Below are 8,096 nucleotides of genomic sequence, written 5' to 3'. Positions count from 1 at the left end.
ATATTTTTAGTTAATCCTTTGGAGAAAGGTTTAACCTTGCAACCTTTAGTCTCAGCTTTAGGAAAATATCACATTTATCTGTGGATTTTCAAAGGCTCCAGTGTATTAATTTAATATATGAAATGAAAGCAATTTGCCATAAACTGCCAGTGGCCTCATTTGTTACACTCGGGCCTATAGGGTCTCGAACCTCTGACCAGTCTTACATGGTCCGCAACATTTCTCTCCTCTTTGTCTCTCTTCCCTCTCTCCCTCCATTAATTAGAATTCTCTTAGTTGTCAACAGAGCCCTAGTGATGCAGTGGTTAAGCAAACTCAACTGTTAGCAAAATGTCTACAGTTCAAAGCCATCAGCCACTCAGAGACAGGAAGGTGAGGCCATTTGCTTCTGATAAGGTTTAGTCTCAGGAACCTTATGGGGCAGTTCTAGTCTGCCCTATAGGGTCTCTCTACCCTGCCCTATAGGGTCTCTATATGTTGACCTATAGGGTCTCTACATGCTGCCATATAGAGTCTCTATGCCCTGCCTATAGGGTCTCTACACTCTGTCCTATAGGGTTTCTATGGAGTCCTGGTGTGGCGCTACGGGTTAATGTGCCATTCTGCAAAGCCATTTGAACTGCAAGGCCAGCAGTTCAAGCTTACCAGTTGCTCCTCAAAAACCCTGTACAGGGTCGCTATGGGTTGGAACCAACTCGACAGCACTTCACAACAGCAATAGGGTTTTTATACCCTCTGTCCTAAAGGGTGGCTATGAGTCGGAACTGACTCCACTGTAATGGGTGGGTTTGATTTCCAGGCCAGATACTCAACTCAAATTAGCAACCTAGTTTGTGAGGGATGAGGTAGGTTGTATACTAGCTGCAGGCACAGCTGTATCCAGAGATTTAAAGGCATCTTAAGGACTAGTGTTTCCTTGGCCTATGTTTTTGTCCTGCTTGGCTCTTCCCCTTGTGGTGATAAGGGAATTAGAGGGCAAGGGAGCCCTTGTGCACCTCCTTCTAAGCACAATGGCCGACACAACGGAAGCGCAGCGCAGGGCCACCTGGTGAAGCATCCCCAAGCTCACTGAGCTGCTGCCTGGATTTTATGACAGGTGTTCTGCCTGACCCACACTCAACTCCATTCCTATGGCTTTTGGGGACTATTCTCAGCTCAACTGTCAAGCCCACTTACTGTCCAGAGAACTGACAATTACATGGTGGCCCTTCTCCACTCACTCAGCCAACCCCCTCCAGCTCCCCAGAGGTCAGGTGACCCAGACCTGGCCAATGAGCGTATCCCGCACTCTCTAGGCCACAGTGCTGGTCTCAGAATTGGATGTGAGATCAAGACCAATGAGATGTCAACCTTGAGCTTGTGATGAAACCACTGAAATGGAAACAATCCTTTGCCTGGGACTGGAAAACAAGTAGGGCAGGAACTTGGACTGCCTGAGAAAGACACAGACATAAAGCAAGAGAGCCAGGAGACAGATGCTGGATCACACCCTGGATCCAGCCATGCCTGAAACCACATTCTGTACCTCTTACTTCCATAAGTCAGTAAATCTCCAATTAATTGGGTGCCTGCAGCCTAGGAAGAAAGACCTGGGATCAATCAGACGTTGAAAACTGCATGGAGCAGTGTTCTGTTCTAAAACCAGGAGGTCGCCATTAGTGGGAACCAATTCAATGGCAAGTCGTTGGGTTCATTGGTTTGGTCACTTGCAACCATGATACAAGTTTCAAGTCATCCTCCTCATCTAAGGCTAAGACTAATTCATAGCCTTAAACACTTCAGGGGGTTGGCAAACATTTCATCACCAGCTGACGAGATGAACAAGGGATCGCCCAGGTCTCTCTGCTCTATAGGCCAGCTCTCAACCTCAGACCCACCTCTCCTTCATTCCCTAAGAAATCTTCCCTGATCTTCAGGGGAACAAAACCAGGTCTCCCCTAGTTATAGAGTTGTGTCCCCTAAAGAAATGTATTGTAGATTCTGACCCTACACCTGTGTTTATAATCTCATTTAAGAATGGGACTTTTATGGTAATGAGGCAGGGTGAGTGTGTGGTGGGGATGGTTGTGTGCCACCAAGTCGGTTCCGACTCACAGCCACCCTATATAGGGTTTCCGAGGCTGTAAATCTTTATGGAAAGAGAAAACCTCATCTTTCTCCTTTGGAGTGATTGGTAGATTTGAACTGCTGACCCTGTGGTTAGCAGCCCAGCTCATAATCCATTAGACTACAAGGCTCCTTTTGTTAAAGCTACCCACTACAATATTTCTACAACTGTACCACTAGGTAACTGAGACACCCCACTCTAACCTCTTACGATCATTGTTGAAATTGATTATTCTATGTGTGTGCCCTCTAAAGCTGCAAACTCCACAAGGACAGACATGGTCTCGTTTCCCATTGAATTATCACCACCCACATGAACTTGGCATATAGTAGGTACTCATTAAGCAGACACTGAATTAGGAAATGAATTGGCATGACTCAGGAATCAGATAAGAGGACAAGATTCCCCTATTTTTCATGTTGAATAAAAAAGGTAGTATCCCATCTCTTACTAGCTCCTGGTTCATCAAATGGGATGGGGTCCAGAGAGAACCCGGGCTAGGGAGGCTTGTGGAGAAGTTGTCTCTTGCTGCAACCCCAGAGGGAAATTAGTACATTGAAGTTAATCAGAAAGCCCCACACAATTTACGATTCATTACTGGAGACCCTAGACCTACCCTGGAGCAAATGTCAAATTTCACACATTTAATGAACTCTATCCTTGAAATATGCGGCCTATGAAGCTCGCTTTACAGCGCTGTTAAAACTCTTGGTGCCTAAATGGAATGTGAAAAAAAGTGTGGATTTGTGTATAGAGAGGAGCTTCTTTTTTGAGGCTTTAATTCACTCCAAAGTACATAAAATGTTCCCTAAAACATTATTTCAATTGCAATATTTCTTTCAGCACCTTAAATTTCATTGCCAACTTTTGAGAAGAGTGGCTGTGTTAGGTTCCCCTCGAGCGGAGAAGGGCCACCATGCAATTGTCAACTCTCTGGAAGGTTAGCAGGGTGGACAGTGGAGCTGAGGACAGCTCCAAAAAGCCAGAGAGCTTCCCTGGCCCTATAATTAAAACCTGCCTTCCCCCGAGCGCCTGGCTGACAAATATGTTTTTACAGGTCAGCTTTGACCTTTATTTATGGGACGCAAACACCTGGTGGTTTTCTTCTCCAAGCTGAAGGCACACTTTTGTAGGTTTTAAATAAGAGTTCGAGCCCACGGGGCGACTTGGACACAGGACTAAGTTACACTTGGGGAAGATGAGGTGGCCTGCGGTGGGGGCTGAGAAGGAGTCTAAGGAAGCCCATGGTCCCAGAATCTGGTCTCTCTCAACAGGATGCCCACTGTGGTCCACTCTCTATATGCCAGAGGGCATGGTGGGAGCAGGCCCAGACCCAGGGGTCAACAGAGCCTCTCCTATGAGGCAACCACACCCCACCTGTTGCACTCACCTGTGTCGGCCACCACCTACCATCTGTCTGCTCCTGAATTCATTCGTGGAACCCGCTGTTTCCTCTACCTAGAACTCTCTTCTCTCAGATCTATAAATGTTCGCTTCCTCCCATCATTCAAATTTCACTTCAGAATCCTCAGGAACTACCAAGTCTAAAATGCCACACCCACCCCTGTCCAGAAGTCCTAGTGTGGCCCTGTAGGGTAAGCACTGGACTGCTAACCGAAAGGTTGGTGTTCAAACCCACCAGCTGCTCTTTGGAAACCCTATACAGGGTCACTGTATTCCACTGTATAGGGGTGCAAGAACACCGTATTCCACTGTATAGAGGTGCAGAGTCACTGTATTCCACTGTATAGGGACGCAAGATCACTGTGAGTCAGAACTGACTCGACAGCATTTAGCAACAACAACCAGCACCCTTACCTAATGGCATCCTGATTTCATTTCTTCAGAGTATTAGGTCACTGTGAAATGCAGTGACTCTCTGTCCATCCATATCATTTATCCATTTCATGTGTCCTGAACACCCACTACGTGACACCTTTTCCTGAGACCCACCAAGGCAAAGCCCAACTCTCACAGAGCTGACTTTGCGTGGACAAGACAGAAAATACTGCTGGCTCGAGTTAAGCGGTGAGGAGAATTAGAGCAGGGGAAGGGGTTTGAAGGTGTCAAGGCCAGCCCATCAGGTGGGCTGAGACAGACGTCTCCAAGAAAGGTCTAGATGTTTGTTTGTCCATCTCAGTAAGAGAGCAGGGTTTTCAAAGGTCTAGACCATCATATCCCCAGGGCTAAAAGCAGCCTGGCACAGAGTGGGTGCTCACTAAATACACATGCAATGGATGCTGACTGGTTCTTCCAGACAGTTTCTGCCTCTCTTCCCCCAGTGACGACAGCCCAGGGTGACTCATGGCTCGCGGTGTCTACTCCATCCCAAGGCTGATTCTGCTGGTAATTAGAAGGTGGGAACAACCACAATGACAGCAGCTAGAGAATGTGGCAATTCCCTGGGAACTGCTAAGTCAGGGAAGCAAGTGAGGAGGGTCCTGGGGGTTAGGGTGTCAGATCCCTAGGGAATTCACTCGTCATCCTCACGGGCATTTCTCAACCTCCAGTGACATGCCACAAAGGAATACAAAGTTATGCAGACACTGTGCTTTTGCTGGGAGTCCTGAAGTCCAAGGTTGGGGCTGATTATAGCTCCAAAGAGACAGCTGCTTCTAAGACCACACACTGGGGCTCAATCTTCTGTGCTTCTTACCTGGCAGTACTGTGACCTGGAGCATTGTCACAGCTATTAAAAACTCACCTGTAGCAGAGAGAATGAAACCTCTCCCATCTTAAAAGGACCTTGTATATAAAACACTTTGCATATACTCAGAGAAGCTGCTGGCGCAAGACCCCACAAATCAGACTTAAAATGATCTGATGCAAATTAAAACCACAATAAGATACCACAACACACCCAACAGAACAGAATGGCTAAGATTAAAAATACGGACAATCAAGAGAATGAAAAACCAAGCTACAGAAGGGAGGTAGGGTGGGACTGCAAATCATATGTCCATCTACAAGCTTGTATCTAGAATACAGAAAGAACGTTCAAAGCTTAACAATAGGAAAGCAACTTAAATTTTAAAAGGAGCAAAAGACATGAATACTTCCCAAAGGGATGGCCAATAAGCACCTGTAAAGATGTTCACTAACCATCAGGGACTGCAACTGAAAACCACATCGAGGCATCACTGCATACAAAATTAGAATGGCTAAAGCAGAAATATCGACAATGCCAAGTGTTTCCAAGGATGCGGCGCAACTAAAACTCTCATACACTACTAGTGTGGAAAGCAAGGATGGTTGAATACTGGTCACGAGTTGGGCTGCTAACCTCAAAGTCAGAAGTTAGAAACTGCCAGCTGTTCCTCAGGAGAAAGGTGAGGCTTTCTGTTCCTGTAAAGATTTACCGCCTCGGAAACCCTGTACAGGGTGGCTATGAGTTGGAACCGACCCCACGGCACACCACCACCACCACCAGTGCTGTTATAACAGACATATCACAAAGGGGATAGCTTTAACAAACAGAAATTTATGCTCTCACACAGTTTAGGCGGCTAGAAGTCCAAATTCAAAGCTCTGTGTCTGAAGAGATAGGGCCTTGTCTCCTTTCAGCATCTGGACGTGCAGCATTGCGTGGAGATCTCCATAATCCCTGGATCTAGGAGCTTCACGGTGCAGGGACCTCGGGTCCAAAGGATACACTACACTCGCAGCTCTTCTTTCTTGGTGGTCGTAGGTCCCTCTGAACTCTGCTTGCGCAATTAATCTTTTATAGCTCACAAGAGACTGTAGATTGCATCTGGCCTTGTGAGCTTCATGGTGGTGGTGGGTGTGTGCCACCCAGACAGTACCAACTCAGAGAAACCCTGCATAGGGTGTCCAAAGCTGTGCATCATTGGGGAGCAGAAAGTCGCATCTCTCGCCTTTGGAGGAACTGGGAAATTCAAACTACTGACCTTGTAGTTAGCAGCCCAGCAAGTAATTCACCATGAGCATCCTAGAAATGTTGGTCTTGGTGTGGCGCTGTGGGCTAATGCGTCAGACTGCAAAGTCATTTGAACTGCAAGGTCAGTGGTTCAAGCTCACCAGCTGCTCCTTGGAAACTCTATACTGGGTCGCTATGGATCAGAATTGACTCGACGGCACTTAACAACAACAACAATCCTAAAAGTGAGGATTTACAATACATAGGACAATTACAGCAGATCAGTGCTGATCACATCGGATGGCATCACGGGGGATGGTTTACGACATACGACAGTGCATCATAGAGGTGATAGCTTAACTTCTAAATCATTGAGAATCCAGGCCCAGCCAAGTCGACACCAAGCCTAAATGATCACAACGGTACAGCCACCCTGGAAAATGGATCAATAGTTTAACTAAAAACCAGCAACAGCTTTATGGGTATAATTTACAAACCATAAACTCTACCCGTTTAAAGAGTACAATTCAATGTTTTTTTAGTACATTTACATGAGTGATACAATTATCACCATGATCTTTTTTTAAAAACCCAACCAAAAAAAATCCAAAAAACTTTGTCCACCTCTCCAAAAAGAAGCCCCATGTTCATTGGGAATTGCCCACAACCCCCTATTCCCTCAAGTAATAGGCAAATACTAGTCTGCTTTCTGTCCTATGTTGTTGTTAAATGCTGTGTAGTCGGTTCTGACTCATAGCAACCTTGTATTGGGTTTCCTAGGAGCAACTGTTGAGTTTGAACAGCCAACTGTACGGTTCAAAGCAACCTTGCAGTCCAGCGCATTATCCTACAGCGCCACACCAGGACTTTTTCTGTCTCTCCAGATTTGGCCATTCTCAACATTCCATGTAAATGGAAACATACAATATGTGGTCTTTTGTATCTAGCTTCTTTTGCTTAGTTTAATGTATTCAAGTTTCCTCGACATGGTAACGTGTATCAGTTCCTTATCCCTTTTTATAGCTGGATAACATTCCATCGTATGGATACACACGCTTTGTCCATCCATTCATCAGTGGATGGAGATTTGTGTTGTTTATACTTTTTTACTAGTAGACCACTGTTGTGCCACTCGTGTATGCTTTTGTGTGGATGTGTGTTTTCATGTCTCTTGGGTATATCTCTAGTAGTGCAACAGGTGAGCTTATATGTAACTTTTTGTTACACTCTATATGTAACTCTTTGACTTGTGTTCCAACGTGGCTGTACCATTTTGCATTCCTCATCCTCATCAACATTTGTTACTGTCTAAATTTTTTTATCCCAGCCACCCCAGTAGGATAGTAATGATGGTGACGGTGGTGCAGAACCAACTCGATGGCACCTAACAACAACAACTTCAGAAGGGGTACAGTGGTATCTGTGGTTTTGTTGGCGGTTTCTTATAAAGTCAATTAGTTCAACAGTCTCATGGATATAAAATCCCGTGTAAAATCTTGCCAAGTTGGGCATTTCATATTAAACTCCAGGTCAGTGCTTCGATCCCACCAGCCACTCTGAGGGAGACAGATGAAGCTATCTGCTTCCAAAAATATTTACTCTCAAAAACCCTAGGGTCCAAAAAAAAAAAAAAATCCCTAGGGTCACTATGAGTCGTAACCGACTCAGTGGTAATAGGTTTGGTTTTTTGGTAGACACACTTTTAGGTGCACTGGTGACACCATAGATTAAGCATCGGGCTGCTAATCACAAGGTTGGAAGTTCAAACCCACCAGTCACTTGACAGGACAAAGACGAGATTGTCTGCTCCGGTGAAGACTTACCTCTCGAGAACCCTTAAGTGCAGGTCTACTTGGTCGCATAGGGTTACTATGCATCGGACTTGACATGGGTTTTGATTGACATGAACTTTATCTCTGTAGGCCTGGTGTGGTGTTGCGGGTTAATGCGCTGGACTGCACGATCAGTTTGAACCACAAGGTCAGCAGTTTAAGATCACCAGAGGCTCCTCAGAAACCCTATACAGGGTCAGTATGGGTCGGAACCAACTCAATGGCACTTAATGAGAACAACGACAAATACTTTATACGTGACTGTTAAGGAGCCTTGGTA

This window comes from Chrysochloris asiatica, unplaced genomic scaffold (assembly GCF_000296735.1).
Source record: "Chrysochloris asiatica unplaced genomic scaffold, ChrAsi1.0 scaffold00023, whole genome shotgun sequence".
Classification (NCBI taxonomy): domain Eukaryota; kingdom Metazoa; phylum Chordata; class Mammalia; order Afrosoricida; family Chrysochloridae; genus Chrysochloris; species Chrysochloris asiatica.
This window is presented reverse-complemented; position numbering follows the sequence as displayed.